Raw genomic sequence first — 21,056 nt, 5'->3', positions numbered from 1 at the left:
TGCTGATTGTTGATGTCTGTGTGTCTATATCTAAAATATGTGTATATTTTTTGTCAAAATAAGCTTCAAAATTAATACTCTGATTAATCCAGCGTAATTAACATAAAATATAACTCAGTTATTCTGGTCATTACATTATGACTTTGTCAAAGCATGTTCAACACCACATAATCTAATTTCTCCTGGTTTGCCTGATGTTATAACTCAATTAGAGCACCCAAACAAAACCTAATGTTAAGAAGTTAATGGTAAAGAGCTAAACTAATGCTAACACTGACCACTATAATGGTGACTTACAAAATTAGATTTTCTCCTTTTGGCGATTCTGCTTTTTAACATCACACAGGTCTTTAATAATGGTCAATCACCTCTCTATGAATAACTTAATTACCTCAATAACTCTAACACTGCTTCGGTGTTCATTTTAATACTCTTGAGTATGGACTCAAACTATTGGGAGAGTTCATTTAATACTGGGCTTTTTGCTGTGTAGACTTTACCTACTTTTTTTAGTTTGTCTTAGCTGATCAATTCAGGTATTCTTTACTCAGATATATAGGATAGAATCTACCCAAACAAACTGTGCAAATTGTTACATCAGTTTACCCCATTTTATTGAGTAGATTCTATAGGTTGTTTTTTACAGTGCACGGCAGCATAGACGAACACTTCTGAGTGATCCGTGTTTTTTGTTTTTCAGATATTTTGCAGAATATATATATATATATATATATATATATATATATATATATATTGTTATTCAGGAATTGTGTTTCTTAGCTAAAGAAGGTTACATTTCTTACAAAAAAGTTTATTATTATAGGATGTTTTTATAGAATGTAATAAAGATGATTCAAAAAGCTAAAATGCTAAACTATTTCATGTTTGACTCATACGTTTTAATTAATTATTTATTATTTAAAGACTTTAATTTCTATTGTTTGTCCACTCAACGTTTATAGGGATTTTAATAAGTATTTAGTTAAATTACTTACTGAGTAATTAAGTTACTTTTCAGACACAGTAATTAGATAAGTATTTTAAATACAACATTAAGTAATTAGTAATTAGTAATTAATTACTTTTTTAAAGTAACTTACCCAACACTGCATTCTACCCATATGTTTAACCCAGATGAATGCAGCCATTTCTTATAGAACCATTGTTGGTTGTCTGTGTCTTTGACAACACAGCTCCTATTGCTATGCTGGATGCAGGACTGCACTAGAGATTTCTGAAAGTGACAGTACCAGAGGTGAAGTGAGCTGCCCTGTGAGGGTGTGCACTGCCTCAAAAGTGACATGTGGCCAAGTATGGTGTTCCATACTTGGAATTTGTGCTCTGTATTTAATCCATCCAAGTGCACACACACACACACACACACACACACACACACACACACACACACTCACACACACACGTTGGGTTTACATGTTTTATGGGGACATTCCATAGGCGTAATGGTTTTTATACTGTACAAACCGTACTTTCTATCGCCCTACACCTAAACCTAGCCCTCACAGGAGATTGTGCATACTTTTACATTGTGCATTATTTATAAGCCTGTTTCCTCATGGGGACCTGAGAAATGTCCCCACAAGGTCAAAATCTACTGGTATTCCTATCCTTGTGGGGTCCCCACAACGTGATGAATACCAGGTACACATACACACACACACACACACACACACACACACGCACGCACGCACGCACGCACGCACGCACGCACACACGCACACACGCACGCACACGCACAAACACGCACACGCACACACACACAGAGTAATGAACACACACCAGGAGCAGTGGGCAGCCATTTTTGCTGGAAGCAATTGGGGGTTCACTGTTCATTCACAACAGCCAAGGTTTCTTACATGTTTAGCCCCCTGTGTGTATGTGTGTGTATATACAGTGTAAAATCCAATAGTTTACCTTACTTAGATATAATTAGTTACCTTTTCTTAGTTGCTATACTTACTAGGTTGCATTAAGTTACAGTTGCTTTCAAGGCAAGTAAAACAATTTACTTACTGTTTTGAGTGACACTTACTTAAAATATTCAAGTAGCCACAAAGGAACCAATGACATTAATAAACCAGTGAGAGGCAGCAGTGCACTAATATGTTGCCAATTTGCAAAATAAAAAAAGAAGAGGAAAATCAAAGTTTTTGAAGTGGGTCAATAGTTAATCTGCAGTTATTTTTCACAAGTTACATTCACTATTCACTAATAAAGTCATCTTGAATGTTGTTTCAATACAACTGAAATATTTGAAAGAACATCACATAACCTGACTTCATAAATTGATGTTGATTTTCATAAAATGTTGTTTGTTTGTTTTTTTACCTACCATTGTAGTGATTAATGTTCCCTTTGGTTGGGCACTTGGAACTTTGTTTAATTTATTGTAATTTTGTTCCTATTGATGCAGCAATGCAACATGGAATCATAATTTTTGATTTCAAGGGACAAAAAGTAATATGCAGGTTGCTTTTAGAGGGTAACCTATTTAACTAAATCATTATATATATATATATATATATATATATATATACATATATATATACATACATACATACATACATACATACATACATATACAACACATTACATTATATATTTTACATTATATATTTCCATTATATATTTTTAAGATTTATTAATGATCTTTTACAACTTCATTATTCTTTATAAACACCTTGAGAAATCTAATTGGGTTGAGACAATCATTTAATATTTGTGGTAATATGCTCAAGTCTCAGACAGACTTAAACATTCAGCACGCGAACCACAACAATGGTAACAATTCAATATTATTTATTTTTATTAATTGTGACAATAACCATTTTATTATTTAATTTGCTCTTTTTGTTACTACTGACACAAGACAGTAAAAAAAAAATAGCAAATAAAAACAACAACAGTAAAACAAACCAATTGCATAATTTATGCATGCTGCAATGCACTCTGGGAGTCAGTGAGTAGCTATTCTAAGTCAAGAGTAAACCTTAAGTAAAGGATCAAGTATAGCCCCTACAGTTCTTTTTTAGTTGCTAGAACTCTCATGTAAGTAAACTATACTAACTAAGCATTTGTCAGTACAACATATTATTTCTATTTCACTTTACTTAGTTTTTTTAAGGCAATCGGTTTGCATGCTTTTTTAAGTAAGCCCAACTAATTAGATTTTACAGTATATATATATATATATATATATATATATATATATATATATATATATATGTGTGTGTGTGTGTGTGTGTGTGTGTGTAGCTCTAGTGTTTGTTTAGTTTCTTGTGAGTTATGACAGTTTGCCTGTCATTCTTTTCTTTGTTCCCTGTGGTTGTTAGTTTACAGTTTGTTCTAGTTTTTCTATTAAATACCTGCATAGAGATCCTTGCCTCTGCAGCTGTTTTCCCCAGATTTTCCACAATGTTAGTATACATTTAGTATAATATACTTTAGAATTGTTTTACTCAAAAGAATTTCTAGGGTTACCAATAATTGCGACCACTGTGTATTAGAGAAAAAATCATATTATTTCATTTTGTGATTTTTAGATTTATTTTCAAAGCCTTTGATCATATTTACCAAGGGTATGGACATTTTTGATCATCAAACATTAAACAGCATATAAATCAAACTGACTGATGTTACTGACTAAAATGTCGAAGTGGAATTGGACTGTGCAAGCTTTTTGTGTATTGATGAAAACAATCTATTTCAACTATGTTTTATCATCATTTTGAATCCAATCTGGACCTGGTCTTTGACAAAACACTTTTTTTCACAGCTTTTTGTTTGCAGAAATAATTGCTTGTTTTGTAATTGCAAATAGGTTGTCCCATCCCAAACTCATACCTTTGGCCAAGACAGATATTGTCAGACCACACAAACAGAATAATGTTTTGAATGTACCACAGAGACACAATTTACACTCTTCAGTTTGTAACAGTCAGTTCCTCCATTGAGAAACAAACTAGATTAGTGGCACTTAATCTGCACAATCCAAGTAGGGTTCTCTCTCTGACAGTAAAATAGGGGCATAATCATTTCATCTCAGCAGAATTAAAAAAAAAAAATAAAAAAAAAATACTGATTTTGAGGTAACTTTTTGGATGTACAGTATTTTTCTTCTGCTGTCTAAAGTTTGGATAATTGTGAATTTAAAATTACATAGATTTTATCTCTAGGTTATTGATAAAAAAGTATATATACATCCTATGCTAATACAGGTGTGACTAGCTAGCATACCAGATTTGATCATGCCTGGGCAATACATTGCCTCAAATCCACATGGCCCAGTGCACCCTGTTTGTCTGTGTTGACATACTTTTTTGTTGAAAAATGAACATATTTAAATGTAAAACTATTAAATTATTTCTGTTACACGTTAAACAATGTGTTGCTTTTAAATCTTGTTTAAAATACAATAAATATTATCCACATGATCTCATTGAGTTAATAGATTGTTAAAGATTGTTCATTAATTGTTGATTAATCAGCTGATTAATGTATTTGAATGAAATATATATTTAAATCATTAAAATCTAGTTAAAACAAAGAATAGTTATCTAGTCTCAAATAGAAATTTGACTTGAGACTTTTGCTCTTTAAAAACATACATCTAAAATAATCAGAATCATATAAAAAACCTTAAGTATCATTATTAGATACTACAGCAGTAAAGTGATTTCTTTGAGGTATATAGGCTTTTATTTGAAGTGGGGTCATTCCTTGTCAACTCAACCAGAGGTCCCGGCTCAAATTTTCCATTTTGCTAATATTTTTTCTGAAGAAAGATAGACATGTATAGTGATGAAAGCCAAAATATTAAATGTCATGGATGAATATTTACTGGGTAATCCACTATTTTGTAGAGGGAGGTCAAAATGGCAATTTTCACCTTAGATTCAGAGTCAAGTTACAGGAGGGTAAAAATGGCTTCAGAAAGATGGCAGCATCATTATCTTATTTTTACACAGAGATTGGTAGTTTGATTAGTAAAAACTGTTCATTTTAGCAATCTTTGTTGCATTATGTACCAATGGTGACCATTCAAAAGTGGGGAAACAGCACTTTTCAAGTTTTTCCCCACAGTTTGCATGCCTGTAACTGAAGAAGTATTAAATATATTTTAATGCCCTTTTAGATATTGGGTCTTAACAAACATTCCTTTCAGCATTTTTATTTTTAATGCCCTATGAGATTCGGTTGCAGAGATATTAAAATTTAAATTTGGTTTAATTTGGTTAATCGTTAAAATGTACACATTTTCAGTGGTCAAGCACCAAATGTGGGTCAGTTTGAAAAAATGTGATACTTCCCGGTGGGCCAATGGTGATTTTGTGGGCTGATGTTTTTTTTTTTATTTTTATTTTTTTTAAACGGTATAAACTATTAAAAGGTGGTGGATTGGCCAATTGGTCATGATCGACTCTGGGCTGGACCAATTACAGCCAAGGAGGTCGGATGACCCCTCCCCCTTGCTTGGGCAACGGCTCTCATTGCAGATCACAGACAAACAGAAGAAAATGGACAACAAAAAGTGAAAAGGGGGTGCTGAAAAAATTAGGGCCAAAAAGAAAATGCTGTAAAATGTGTGAAGATAACACATCTGTTTGGCGGTGGCCATGGCGGAGCTTCCATGTATTCCACTCCATTAACATTAGGAAGTGATGGAGGCCAGCAGGTGGATGAGGGAAAGGGGAGGCCGGAGGAAAAGAAACCAGAGGCGGCCGCTGGTCCAAGAGTCAGGGCAGGCCCGGTTCTACAGGGGTGCTAGAGGGTGCTAAGCACCCTCAAATGAAACCAAACGCACCCTCAGTTAAAGCTGTAATAATGGCATTTTATTGCAGATTTAGCTAACAATCCAGTGCGTTGTGGCGCTCTGTAGGTCGGTCTGTGTTGCGTTTATGCTGAGCCAAGCAATGTAGCCAACCACGCACATATCTGTTGATTACTTGGATTAGATGCGTTAGAATCCACTAAACCGCTCAAATCGCCGGAGGTTTTGCTGAGGTAACGTTATTGTGTTCAGCACCAATCATCTCATTATAACAACGCAGACGTGATGTAAAAAAGAGAGATTCGAACTTCATTGTTTATAACCGGGGCGTTAACTGGCGGACCCAGGTCCGAATCCGCGTTCATGCGGACCGTGAAGGCTTTTGACATAATGAAATAAAAAAAATACCAAACACTTAACAAAAAAAATTTATATTACACATCAGGGTCAGCGTTTGGGTGCAATCTTCCGTGCAGTGATAAGAGCAGAGATCGGCATTGCGTAGATGTAGCTTTCAGTGAGTGAAAATGAAAAAATAAATAAATAAATAAATAAATAAAAACATGTTGGGGTTACGTCGCAATATTGTAAATACATTGTTTTTTCTAATGTTTTTATATACTGTTTCTATATATTGTATTTTTATAAATATTTGTTTTAAACCATTAATGTGAGCCAATGGATATCACACAAGCAACGTGAAAACAGCGCTTTTAGCATCTGACATGCACATTCTCTCAGAGACAATGATAGACAAATATATTTCATATGCTGATATTAATTTACCTCTCTAATATTTCTCTTGTGCGCGGAACGTACAGTGGGGAAAAATAAAAAGAGGTATTTAAGGGTTGTTGAATGTCGGTGCTTGAAAAAAAGCTCTTGATTTTCATTGACGATTGCAGTGTTATTAGGGGTTAAGAAAGTTTTAATTATGATTTCGGGATTACGTGGGGACTGAAAGACAATAATTGCTATTAAACTTTAAAAGGCAATTTATTGAATAAATATGAGCGCTGCACGTTTCAAGGTGAGCTGCTTTGTGTACCATTCTGACAGCGCCTCCTGCTGGAAGAGCATGATCTGACATTTTTAATCAGCTGGTACGTCTGCTGTTGTCAAAAAATGTGAAAATCAATCCATGGTTTTAAGCAGCAAACACGTAGAGTTGTAAATGTGAACTGATGGATCGACAAGATAATGTGTTATACAAATTTAAATAAGGTTTTGAGAATTACATAAATATTGGAAATTGGAAAAGTTGCTGCTTAAGTTTTTATAATAGCAATTTGCATATACTCCAGAATGTTATGAAGAGTGATCAGATGAATTGCATAGTCCTCCTTTGCCATGAAAATTAACTTAATCCCGAAAAAAACTTTCCACTGCATTTCATTGCTGTCATTAAAGGACCTGCTGAGATAATTTCAGTAATCGTCTTGTTAACTCAGGTGAGAATGTTGTCGAGCACAAGGCTGGAAATCATTATGTCAGGCTGATTGGGTTAGAATGGCAGACTTGACATGTTAAAAGGAGGGTGATGCTTGAAATCATTGTTCTTCATTGTTAACCATGGTGACCTGCAAAGAAACGCATGCAGCCATCATTGCGTTGCATAAAAATGGCTTCACAGGCAAGGATATTGTGGCTACTAAGATTGCACCTAAATCAACAATTTATAGGATCATCAAGAACTTCAAGGAAAGAGGTTCAATTCTTGTTAAGAAGGCTTCAGGGCGTCCAAGAAAGTCCAGCAAGCGCCAGGATCGTCTCCTAAAGAGGATTCAGCTGCGGGATCGGAGTGCCACCAGTGCAGAGCTTGCTCAGGAATGGCAGCAGGCAGGTGTGAGCGCGTCTGCACGCACAGTGAGGTGAAGACTTTTGGAAGATTGCCTGGTGTCAAGAAGGGCAGCAAAGAAGCCACTTAATTGTCTGCAAAAAACATCAGGGACAGATTTATCTTCTGCAAAATGTATGGCGAATGGACTGCTGAGGACTGGGGCAAAGTCATATTCTCTGATGAAGCCTCTTTCCGATTGTTTGGGGCATCTGGAAAAAGGCTTGTCCGGAGAAGAAAAGGTGAGCGCTACCATCAGTCCTGTGTCATGCCAACAGTAAAGCATCCTGAGACCATTCATGTGTGGGGTTGCTTCTCATCCAAGGGAATGGGCTCACTCACAATTTTGCCCAAAATCACAGCCATGAATAAAGAATGGTACCAAAACACCCTCCAACAGCAACTTCTTCCAACAATCCAACAGTTTGGTGAAGAACAATGCATTTTCCAGCACGATGGAGCACCGTGCTGGAAAGTGATAACTAAGTGGCTCGGGGACCGAAACGTTTAAATTTTGGGTCCATGGCCTGGAAACTCCCCAGATCTTAATCCCATTGAGAACTTGTGGTCAATCCTCAAGAGGCGGGTGGACAAACAAAAACCCACTAATTCTGACAAACTCCAAGAAGTGATTATGAAAGAATGGGTTGCTATCAGTCAGGATTTGGCCCAGAAGTTGATTGAGAGCATGCCCAGTCGAATTGCAGAGGTCCTGAAAACGTCTAGGTTACGAAGGTAACCCACGTTCCCTGAAGGAGGGAACGGAGACGTTACATGGGATCTCGCTTGAGAGACCGATCATCTCTGAGCCTTATATCAAAAGGCCAATTGCAAATTGGCGAGTGGACGTGCGCGGCGGCCACGCCCCCGTACATACGGGTATATAAGATGGCCGCGCGCATCACTCAGTTAGGCTTTTGCTGAAGAGCCGATCGAGCCGGCGTCAGCGCGACGCCAGGGCGTGGCAGGGGAATGTAACGTCTCCGTTCCCTCCTTCAGGGAACGTGGGTTACCTTCGTAACCTAGACGTTCCCCTTCAGTCGAATCACTTCGACGTTACATGGGAACTAGCCCTATGGAAAAGGCCACGACCCTGACGCCGCGTTACGCAACGACTTCACGTGCTGACAAGTATACGTGCCGGCAGGCGAAGTGTAACGTAACCTTCCCAACGCCCTGAGGCCCAATAAGGGGGCCCTTCCAGGGATGCCAGTTGTACTGAAGCATGGGTTGGGGGGGCGGAGCACATGAAATCTTTACATGTGGAAATGAGAATAATTCAATATATCCATAAAGGTTTTTAGGGATACACGAGGGAAACAGCGGTCTCCTCCGCTGGAATAATAAAAACTAAGCCACAACCTGCGGGGCGAAGGAGACCCAGGCAGGATCACAGTCAGGGACTACTCCGCATCTAGGCCGGACTGCGGGGCGCGGAGGACCCAGGGTTCGCCGGAGGGAACATTCTGGGAAATAGCGCACGGATCCCCGTGGGAATGGCGCAGCAAGCCGACACCAGCCATCCTCCCGTTCGCCTAAGTCTTATGTCAAGACACGGGAGGATACGGCCTCTACGCGGAGGTTGTAAAACCTAGCGAAGGTGTTGGGTGTCGCCCAGCCCGCAGCTCTACAGATGTCCGCTAATGAGGCGCCATGAGCCAACGCGTAGGATGAGGCAACACTCCTAGTGGAGTGGGCATGAACACCTAAGGGGCATGGCTCTCCCTGATATAAGTAAGATAGGGAGATGGCTTCTACCACCCAATGGGCCAACCTCTGTTTGGAGACAGCATTCCCTTTCTGCTGACCTCCGAAGCAGACAAAGAGCTGCTCGGTGCGCCTGAAGTGCCGAGTACGGTCTACGTAAGTACGCAGAGCACGAACGGGGCAGAGCAGCGCAGAAGCTGGGTCTGCCTCCTCCGAGGGCAGAGCTTGCAGGTTCACCACCTGATCGCGGAAGGGCGTGGTGGGAACCTTGGGCACATAACCGGGCCGGGGTCTCAAGGTGACGTGAGAATCTCCGGGCCCGAACTCAAGGCACGTTTCGTTGACAGAGAAAGCTTGTAGGTCCCCTACCCTCTTGATGGAGGCCAGTGCAGTCAGGAGCGCTGTCTTAAGAGACAGAAATTTTAGCTCAACTGAGGCAAGTGGCTCGAATGGGGCGTCCCGTAGGCCACGGAGGGCGACGGAGAGATCCCAAGAGGGTATGAGGTGCGGTCTGGGAGGATTAAGTCTCCTGGCACCTCTAAGGAACCTCACGACCAGTGGGTGCTTACCTAGGGATGTTCCATCTACTGCGTCATGATACGCCGCAATAGCAGCGACGTAGACTTTGAGAGTCGAAGGGGACAGCCTGCGCTCCAACTTCTCTTGCAGGAAGGAAAGCACTACTGCAATCGTGCATCTCTGGGGGTCCTCATCTCGAGAGGAGCACCAGTCAACGAACAGACCCCACCTCAGAGCATAAGCCTGCCTCGTAGAGGGGGCTCGGGACTGAATGATGGTGTTTCTCACGGCCTGGGGAAGGCCGGCGAGGTCTGACGCGTCCCGTCCAGGAGCCGGGTGCCAAATCGTGCCCATCCCCTGAGAAAGAAGGTCTTTCCTCAAGGGGATTTTCCAGGGAGGAGCTGCCGCGAGGGAAATGAGTTCTGGAAACCAGGTCCGGGTGGGCCAATAAGGCGCGACCAGCAAGACCTTCTCCTCGTCCTCCCGGATCTTGCACAGGGTCTGTGCAAGGAGGCTCACTGGGGGAAAAGCGTACTTGGGCCCCGGAGGCCAGCTGTGTGCCAGGGCGTCTCTGCCGAGGGGAGCCTGGGTCAGAGAGAAAAAGAGCTGGCAGTGGGAGGTTTCGGGGGAGGCGAACAGATCTATCTGAGCCTGGCCGAATCGACTCCAAATCAGCTGGACTGTCTCGGGGTGGAGCCGCCATTCTCCGGGGTGGGTGGACTGCCGTGAGAGCTGATCCGCTGCACGGTTGAGTTCCCCTGGAATATGAATGGCACGCAGCGATTTCAGCCACGTTTGACTCCAAAGGAGCAGACGGCGGGCGAGTTGTGACATGCGAGGTGAGCGAAGGCCGCCCTGGCGATTGATATACGCCACAGTCGCGGTGCTGTCGGTGTAAACAAGCACGTGCTTCTGACGCAGCGTCGATCGGAAGCGACGAAGGGCCAGAAGCACGGTCAACAACTCGAGGCAATTGATATGCCACTGCAGCTGAGGTCCTATCCAGGAGCCCGAGGCTGCTTGCCCGTTGCATATAGCACCCCAACCCGTGGTGGAGGCATCTGTGTGCACCACGACATGCCTGGAAACCTGTCCCAAGGGAACTCCGGCCCGAAGGAAGACAGGGTCTGACCACGGGCTGAAAAGGCGGCGACACTGCGGGGAAACGCCAATCCGAAGTGTGCCACGGTGCCATGCCCGTCTTGGGACTCGATCGTGTAACCAGCGCTGAAGCGGTCTCATATGAAGCAAGCCCAGCGGCGTGACCGCGGCTGCAGCTGCCATATGCCCCAGGAGCCTCTGAAAAGTTTTGAGAGGGACCGCTGGTTTGTGTCTGAATAAGTCCAGACATCTCAGCACCGACTGCGCGCGCTCGTTTGTGAGGCGGGCTGTCATATTGATCGAGTCCAGCTCCACGCCGAGAAAAGAGATCCTCTGCACTGGGGAGAGTTTGCTCTTTCCTCGGTTGACCTGAAGGCCCAGATGGCTGAGGTGCCGGAGCACCAGGTCCCTCTGCTCGCACAGCAGATCTCGTGAGTGAGCTACCAAGAGCCAGTCGTCGAGATAGTTGAGAATGCGAAGCCCCGACTGCCAAAGAGGGGTCAGAGCGGCTTCCGCAACCTTGGTGAAGACGCGGGGAGAGAGGGACAGGCCAAATGGGAGAACCTTGTACTGATACGCTTGACCTTCGAAGGCAAACCGAAGAAAGGGTCTGTGACGAGGAAGGATCGAGACGTGAAAGTACGCGTCCTTCAGGTCGATGGCTGCAAACCAATCCTGGGGACGAATGCAGGTTAGCATGCGTCTCGTCGTGAGCATCTTGAACGGCAGCCTGAGAAGGGACCGATTCAGAGCTCTGAGGTCCAGGATGGGTCTTAACCCACCGCTCTTTTTGGGCACGATGAAGTAGGGACTGTAGAACCCTGACTTCATCTCGGCTGGAGGGACTGGCTCGATTGCGTCCTTCGCCAGTAGGACTGCAACCTCCGCACGCAGGACAGTGGCATGCGTGTCCGAATGGACAGTAGTAAAGTGGACACCTCTGTACCTGGGCGGACGCCTGGCGAATTGAATCGCATAGCCGAGACGTACCGTCCGTATCAACCACCGCGAGGGGTTGGGGAGCTGAAGCCACGCGCTCAACCGGCTCGCTAGCGGTATCAAGGGAACGTTGACCGACGTGACCGCGGTGGGGCAGCCTAAGGGGGCGGGGGGAAGGGGACTGACCCCAGAGAACGCTGAGTTCTGGGGGAGAGTCTGGCCGCGAGAGGCAGCGCTTACCTTCTTCCCTGGATCCCGCGCTGGCGATGCCGGGCTCCGAGTCCGATGTCGAGGAGTGTAAGTTCTGCTCGAGAGGGGAACTCGGGGCCGAGGCCCCAGAGGTGAGGAAATTTGCTCTTTCTGTGAAAATGTGGGTACCGCCGACCCGTAGGCCGGCGGCGATGTTAAATTCTGTGTGCACAGAAGCTCCCGGCCCTCCACCAGGAGTGGGGAAGTTGATGTCACTGTCCCCCGAAGAGCAATCTCCACCACCTCTGGGTTGCCCGCATCAGGGACGCCTTGCAGATTTGCTGCGGGGGGTTTTCTTGGCCGGTCCCTGAGAGGCGGGCGGCGCCGCTCTCCTGCGGCCGGCTCTGCGCCGGGTAGCCATCCCGGCTTCATGACCCTCGGCGGGAGCTGGAGTTGACCTACTGGCCGCAGGGGGGCGCCCTCGGCGACGGGCAGGCGGAGGCGGGGCCACCGGCGGCGGGATGTTGACTTTGCGGCGGGGCAGGATATGTTTGATGGCCTCCGTCTGCTTCTGGACTGCCGAGAATTGCTGGGCAAAATCCTCGACAGTGTCGCCGAACAGGCCGCTCTGGGAGATGGGGGCGTCGAGAAAGCGAGCTTTGTCGGCGTCCGCCATCTGAGCCAGATTGAGCCACAAGTGTCGCTCCTGGACCACAGCCGTGGACATCACCTGACCAAGAGACCGCGCCGTGACCTTCGTCGCTCGAAGGGCGAAGTCGGTGGCGGCGCGGAGTTCCTGCATGACTTCTTGATCAGGACCACCCTCGTCCAGCTGTTTCAGCGCCTGCGCCTGGTAGACCTGTAAGGTGGCCATGGCGTGGAGGGCAGAGGCAGCCTGTCCAGCAGCGCGGTAGACGCGGCCCGCAAGGGCGGACGAGCGCTCACACGCTTTGGAGGGTAGATGCGGCCGGTCCCGCCAGGTGGTGGCGCCACGCGGGCACAGATGCACCGCGACAGCGCGCTCCACCTGGGGAACCGACTCGTATCCCCGGGCTGCCCCGCCATCGAGGGTGGCGAGGGGGGAGGAGCTGGGGCGGAGACGCGATGAAAACGGCGCCCGCCAGGTTTTGACCAGCTCCTCATGCACCTCCGGAAAGAATGGAACGGAGGGAGGGCGCGGCGGAACCGCAGGCGCCCCCCTCAGGAACCAGTCGCCAAGCCTAGAGGGATCGGCAGGAGGTAGATCTGACACCTCGAGGCCGATCCCCCTGGCGGCACGGAGGAGCATAGCTGACAGCTCAGCGTCCATGTCAGCCGGAGCAGCAACCACGGGAGGGCGCTGGCCCGGCGAGATATCCGCCTCGCCGTCAGACTCACCCTCTGACGCAGCGACAGACATCTCTTCCTCTGGTGGAGCGCCAAAGGAGATGCTCGGCCCGGATACCGGGGAAGCATACTGCTCTGGCCACTCAACGGGGCCACGCTGGGGTGCAGACGGCCGCGGGGCTTTGGAAGCCGGCGGCGCGTTCTGCACCGTAACCTTTAAATCCCCCCTTTGCCTCGCCACGGCGGCCGAAAAGCACTGACGGCTTAACGACGGGCCGCGGGGCGCAGAGGGGAGCCGTCTCGCAAAAGAGCGGCGGTTTTTCAGCGTGACCATGGTCATGCACTCACAATGCTCGCATGAACCATCCGTGAACGCTGCCTCAGCATGTTCTAAGCCCAGACATGTGAGGCAGCGTTCATGTCCGTCCTCAGAAGTGAGGAAACTGCCACATCCAGTAGCGCACGGCCGGAATACCATCCTGAAAAGGACGCTTCACGGCCGTGAGAAATTGCTCTTATAGATCCTGGTCTGCCCAGGGAGGAACCGCGGCACTCTGTGCACTGCTGGGGCTGCTCGCTGGAGCGCAGGAGGCTTTTAATGGCCGTTAAAACGGCCGCCCGCAGGATACCGCTGACGGCTGCCAAAGACACTCTTTTAGTCAATCTCTTTTAGATGGCAGCACGTCAGCGGAGAAGAGCTCAGGAACGTTGTCTTTCTTTCTTCAATTGAAGTCTGTAGGCTCGAGCAGAAAGGCTCTGAAAGCAAAAGTCTAACTGAGTGATGCGCGCGGCCATCTTATATACCCGTATGTACGGGGGCGTGGCCGCCGCGCACGTCCACTCGCCAATTTGCAATTGGCCTTTTGATATAAGGCTCAGAGATGATCGGTCTCTCAAGCGAGATCCCATGTAACGTCGAAGTGATTCGACTGAAGGGGAAAGAAGGGCCAACACTGCAAATACTGACTCTTTGCATAAATGTCATGTAATTGTCGATAAAAGCCTTTGAAACGTATGAAGTGCTTGTAATTATATTTCAGTACATCACAGAAACAACTGAAACAAAGATCTAAAAGCAGTTTAGCAGCAAACTTTGTGAAAACTAATATTTGTGTCATTCTCAAAACTTTTGGCCACGACTGTATATGTTATTTAATTAATATAATACTTGATTGATAATAATTGTTTAAATTAATATAAGAATTGACACTCTTGAAGGCTGAAATGTGAAGTTTATAATTTAATCTTTTTTGTTTTGTGAAACCTGCATCTAACTTGTAAATCATGCATTTACTGTCACTTTAATTATTTATTTCTTCATTTATTTTTTGTTTAGGTCTTAAAAAAGGTTTTTAAACATCTAGAATTTAAGCTTAAATATGCTGCAGATACCCTGGTCTTGCAAAAACCATAAATGGTTTTATATATAATTGTCCAGACCTCGGCTGGTGAGGAGGGTTCATTAATGGACCTCGTTTTAGTTGAATCAATGATCAGCTAATGATCGGCTTTTCTGTCACCAGTCCCATCTCTCTCTCGTTTATTTATCGCCCACTGTGCGCTAGAAAGAGGAAACCAGCGGATGTCGCCCTAAACAGCAGCAGCATGTTTAATAACTTGTTGTTAGAATTGTTTTAATATTACTTTTTAATATGAGATGATGATTGCTGGAGCCACAGCTGTAAAAGCATGAGCATTTGTTTTCATTCAAGGGCTTTATGGCTTTTCCAATAATACCTGGTGGGCCGGTCTCTAGTCAAAATGCCTGGGCCGATTTTTTGTCCCAGTCAAGCCCTGCCTATAGAGTTAACATTTAATCTTGGTCATTCATAATCTAACATGTCACACTGTACAATCCTAATCCCTGGGTCACTGTTATTATTTGCATATTTGCTTTGTAAACATGACTAGATTAACTACATTTAGTTTTTGACCATTGAAAATAGGTAGGATACTACATTTGGAGCTGCACTGAGATCTTGATATCTCTGGGATTGAACCATACAGTGCCTTAAAAATGAAGATTACAAAAGAAAAGTTTCTTAAGAACCAGAATCTAAAATCATATAAAAGATCATTTTAATACTACTTGAGTTACAGGCTGTAACGATACGTGCTGGATGGACGAGACGAGGTAAACAATAAACATTAATATTTAATATAATCTTCAGAATAGCAGGCTGGAACACTCAGGAACAGGCAAGATAATCCACACACAATACTCAACATTTAACGACCGACATTGAACTCAAGAAACAAACAGACTTATAAAGACAGACTAATTACTAAACACAGGTGACGGTGATCAGGGCTGACGAGGGAAAAACCAAATCACACAGAATCAACAGGGGGAGACAATGGGCGAAACCAAAGACATAAACAGACAGAACTGTGACACAGGCACACAATTTTTGGAAAAATAATATTTATGAGACTCAAACAGGTATGTTCTATGCAATTATGTTGATAGAGAGAAACAAGATACAATTTTCTTTAAATAAAATCAAAGTATCAGCTGTACACAAAATGACCAACATTTGGTTTCCAACCACTGAAAAGATCTCCATATCTCTGAATAATGTAGGGAAAAGTTTATTACCAAATATAATCTAAAATCATACTGTGATATCTAAATACTTGAGTTATAGGCACGCAAACTTTGGAAAAAGAATATTTATGGCTCATAGACTGGTATGTTCATTGCAGTTGTCTTGACAGAAAGAAACAAGATAGATATCTAGTTGTAACATTATTTGTTCTTCAGACATTTCTCTGTAAATGAAAAGAAGTAACTTTTTTATTTTTTAAACTGGCCCACATTTAGTTTTTGACCACTGAAAATGTGTACATTTTAACAATTTACTCCTGGAGCCATATTGAAATTTCAATATCTCTGGAACCGAATCTCATAGGGCATTAAAAATAAAGATGCCTAAAGGAAAGTTTGTTAAGATGCAATATCGAAACGATATCTTTAATACTTCTTGAGTTACAGGAATTCAAACTATGGAGAAAAACTTGAAGTGCTGTTTCCCCATTTTTGAATGATCACCATTGGTACATACTGCAACAAAGATTGTTAAAGTCAACAAATTTTACCAATAGAACTACCAATCTCTTTGTAAAAACAAGAAAATAATGCTGCCATCTTTCTGAAGTCATTTTTATCCCCCTTGTATCTTGAATCTACGGTGAAATTGCCATTTTGACATCCTTCTACAAAATAGTGGATTACTCAGTAAATATTCATCCATGGCATTTAATATTTTGACTTTCATCACTATACATGTCTATCTTTCTTTAGAAAAAAGTTTTTAAAATTTGGTTGATTTGACACGGACTGACCCAGTGGGTTAATAAGACTTATTTTTCTGTGTTACAATTCCTCCCAAACAGTGTTACACTGTAACACTCTGAGTTCTTGCATATATTTTTTTCATATATTAGTGAAAATATATCACTTGTTTTTATTATTGAGTGCACCTACAGTTGTATCAGAAGTTGGCTGGTATATTTCAAGTAGTCTGTGAGTTATGAAGAAAAATGTAAGAAATTTTTTTAGTATTTAATGTATGCTATACATTGCCATGTCCGTTTCCATGCTAATCTCTTAGTTGTCTTGACAGAACCCCCCCCCCCCCCCCATTTTGGCACAAAACCTGCAAGCCTGTATTACAAATATCAAAACAAAAAGTAATTTATTCTTTCTGCATGATAATAACCTCTAACACAAATAAATCTCAGTCAACTAAGGAGTGGCTGAAGAAGAAGTAAAAGAAGAAAAAGAGGAAGATGATGATGGTGGTGGTAGTGGTTTTAAAATGGCCAACCAGAGCATGAATAGGCAGTGTCAGTCCTGAAGTGCTGCTGTCCTGCAGAGCTTAGCTCCAACCCTAATCAAACACACCTGAACAAGCTAATCAAGGTTATCAGAATTAGTGGGGCTACAGGCAAGTTTTTTCAGGGTTGGAGCTAAACTCTTCAGGACATCGGCACTCCAAGACCGACGTTGCCTATCCCTGGTCTATAGGCATGTGCGAGCGCTTGAAGAATGCGTATGTGTGCAGGCGTGTCTTTACAATGTGACATCACCAACTACTGGCCTGGCATGCATAATACAGCATTATATTTTTTATGGAGCCGTGCAAAGGGAGATTGTTTTGGCAACATTGCCATCTCTCCGTGAACCGCAAAGGAAAGACTTTTTCATTTTTAGTACTTTGTTACTTTTTTTGTACTAGAACTTTATTTTATTCAAAATCCAGGTTGCAGATGCAACCAGGTTGTTTGAACTATTTTCTTTTTCTTTTTTCTCTTTTTCTTCCCTTTAAAAGTTTCTATTTGTTTGTTACTTGAATCATGTTTTTAATATTGTATTCAAGTGGGAAAAGACCTGACATGATATATCTTGAATTCGTGTTTCAATTCAAAGGGGTGTGTAGACTTTTTACCCACAAAAATGTGCAATATATTCATAAGACAATGCATAAAAGGCAGTTGGTTTAAGGTGCCACACTTTTGCTTTACTGGGTAATGTTGGCTCTACCATATATTTTATGCTGTGTCACATTTCAAAAACATGGTTTCATGGTTTTAGCATCAAAATTGCATGGCAGTAGAATTTCACCTCCAGCCAGCTGCTCAGATTGATCACTGTCATGCAATTTAAAATCTATATCAACAGATTTAAAAGGTTAATTCCTGTTCTAGTCAGTGGATTGACCCAGCCTTATGGGAAGATAATGGCAGCTTTGTGGTTTTCATTTCTGTTATTCTTAAAATTAATATGTGCATATTGCATTAAATGAAAAAAGTGGCACTATGGAAAAGTTCTGTGTATTCTTTTTGGCTTTATGAACCGGATCAAAACATCACACTTCAGTACTAATTAAACCCTTAACTTATTCTTTTACATCTAAATACAAGCCTTCGATAACAGGGTACATGGGTACACAACCATTCAATGAGTATACCATTCATATACATGCAAAAATAAAACAAGAAATATTTTTGTTCCAAGTCATCAGGATGTGATACGGCCAGGAAATAGAACAGAACTAAATTAGTTATTAAGTGTGTTAAGCAGAGATGCAAATAGTCAAAATGACTAATCAATGAGCATTGTGCATTTGCGTGTAAAGGTGCGTTCACACCGGACGCGAATGAAGCGGCAAGCGCGAGTGATTTACATGTTAAGTCAATGCAAAGACGCGAATAGCCATCCTGCGGCGCGAAACGCGCGAATGAGGCGGCGCGAAACGCGCGAATAGCGCGAATGGCGCGGCGCGCATTGAGCGTTCAAGCGATTGCCGCGCCATTCGCGCGAATCGCGCGAAACGCGCGAGTTCAAAAATCTGAACTTCGGCGGAATTCCGCGCCGCGGTAACCAATCAGGAGCTTGCTCTAGTAGTGACGGAGGCAGAAATCCGAAACAACAATGGCGGACAAAATCACCGTTGCTGTCTGTGGTTCCTCGGAGCTGTACGATACATCTTTGGACTTTTGTAGAAACAGGAATAAAAGGGATCTTGCTAAGAATAAAGTGAGTGAAGAGGTCGGACAATCTGGTTAGTTTTAAAAAACGCTCTTTACTCAATTTAACCTACATATACATACATATTGAGACTACAAGCAAGCTAAAGCTGGCAAATTGAGCTCATTCACCTATTTTACAACTACTTTCCCGCTGACGAGTGGCAGAAGCCCCTCCCTTGACGCGAATTCGCGTCTGTTGTGAAGAAAATGTCACGCGCGAATGACGCGAATTTTACCGCGCGAATGGCGCGAGTAAACTCAAATGTTCAAGCGTTCAACTACGCGCGAATAGCGCGTTTTTTCCGCGCAAGTCGCGTCCGGTGTGAACGCACCATAAAAGTGGTGAGATTATACACCCTCAAGCAATTGAATTGTCTCTCTGTTATTGGTTTTCTGAAATCTAGCAGAGTGGGAACATGGAACAACTTATGTTCTGAAAAGATAACAAACAGCATTCCACAAATGTAAAAGTGTTTTAAAAACATTTATAGCAATATCAAATATTAGCAAGGTAAGTCACTCTCAAAAGAGTATCTGCTTCCTATATTGTTCTGTATATAAAAGACAGTAGATAGACAAGTGTGTTAAGTATTTCTCGGTCTTTTTGTCCCAGAAACAAAGGCAGAATTTGAATTTATTTATTCAAAAACAGTCCAAAACTTTTCCTCTCCTCTATCGGTTGCCTCTCTCACTTTATCTTTCCCAACAGTTTTTAAAACATTACATATTATAAAAGATTTCCTACCTGTTTAGTTGTTCCCGTGTTACTTCTAATGATGTTGCAGCTGCTGCTGACAATATTAGCAATACAGACAAAAAATAGATGACTTTGGGTGTTCGATAGTTGTCCTTAAAATGTGAAAAGTTGTTCAATCAAGGATAGAGGGCTGGAATTACTCAGAATTATATGTTTCGTGTGTGAGCATTTGTGATGCCAAACAGCGCAAAATATGTTGCCTCAGTGCATGTGTCTTGTCTTGACATGCCAGTCCAAGTCTACACACACACATCCTCTGCCCAGACATGCTTGTTCAGCAAACTCCAAAGGCCTTGGAATGGAAAAAAGGGAGTGTGAGAAAGAGACGTAGGTTGAGGGACATAAAATCAGAGACACACATACAGACAGACAAAGGAACAGAGACAAAAATGTCAGAGATAAACCATGAAACCAATCAAGATAACTAGAAATTAGCTATCAAAATAGGGACATATATACAGTAGTCAACATTCGAAGTGGATCAAAAAAGTTTATCAAAAGTTGTTCTAAGATAAGAACGGGTATTCTTTTTGGTTTCAGGACAAATTTGATGAAAGGTTTTGATCCACTTCGAATGTTGACTACTGTATACATAAATAGTTTTAGAAATGTACTTTATATACTTACTTACTTTAGTGTTTATCTATATAAATAAATGTCATTATCAGTGGTGATAGATACAGTACAGTATTATACCTACAAGTATTGCTTCTATCAGTGGCCCTATTTATGACTAGGGAAGGCATTTAATCACAACTGTAAGCATATAACATTATATTGTGTATATCTGTATATCTTAAATTGTGCTGCTTGTTAAGAATAGATGTTTATTTCTCTTCAAAATGCATTATTGCTTTTCTAAATGATCACACTTTATTTTTTTCATTTGGTATATGATGAAACGAGCAACAAAAAAACAATCAACTTTTTTAGTGATCAGAAAATATAAAATTGGCATGTGTGAGCTCTTTTCACTTCGGCAAGTAAGCAACCACCTGAAACTCCTTAATAATTAAGCAAAGCATAGCATATGTCTTTGCATATTTATACTCTGGCATTTGTCTTGGCATATTTGGTTGGAGAGTCGGACTTGTAACCAAAAGGTCGCAGGTTTGAGTCTCAGTACCGGCAGGAATTATAGGTGGGGGGAGTGAATGTACAGCACTCTATTTCACCTTCAATACCACAATTAAGATGAGATCCTTGAGCAAAACACTGAAACCACCACTGGTTGTGTGTTCACGTGTATGTGCAATTGGGTGGGATAAATGCACAAATTCCAAGTATGGGACACCATAGTGACTTCTAAAAATACTAAGTAAAAAAAAGTTAATATTCAAAAACTAATGCCAGAAATA

General features: G+C 42.8%; 1 protein-coding gene across 1 annotated transcript in view; it reads right to left on the bottom strand.

The window, feature by feature from the left end:
* The window catches only part of amotl1 (angiomotin like 1), an 83,817-nt gene extending 63,962 nt beyond the window's left edge, over window positions 1-19,855 (bottom strand). Inside the window, exon 1 of the mRNA XM_073818098.1 lies at window positions 19,687-19,855. The gene's annotated coding sequence lies outside the window, so the exon portion shown is untranslated. The remainder of the gene's footprint in view (window positions 1-19,686) is intronic.
* Between the last annotated feature and the right edge of the window lie 1,201 nt (window positions 19,856-21,056).

Source organism: Garra rufa, chromosome 14, assembly GCF_049309525.1.
Source record: "Garra rufa chromosome 14, GarRuf1.0, whole genome shotgun sequence".
NCBI classification, from domain to species: Eukaryota; Metazoa; Chordata; class Actinopteri; order Cypriniformes; family Cyprinidae; genus Garra; species Garra rufa.
The sequence above is the reverse complement of the archived record's forward strand: the minus strand, read 5'-3'. Positions and strand labels throughout refer to the sequence as shown.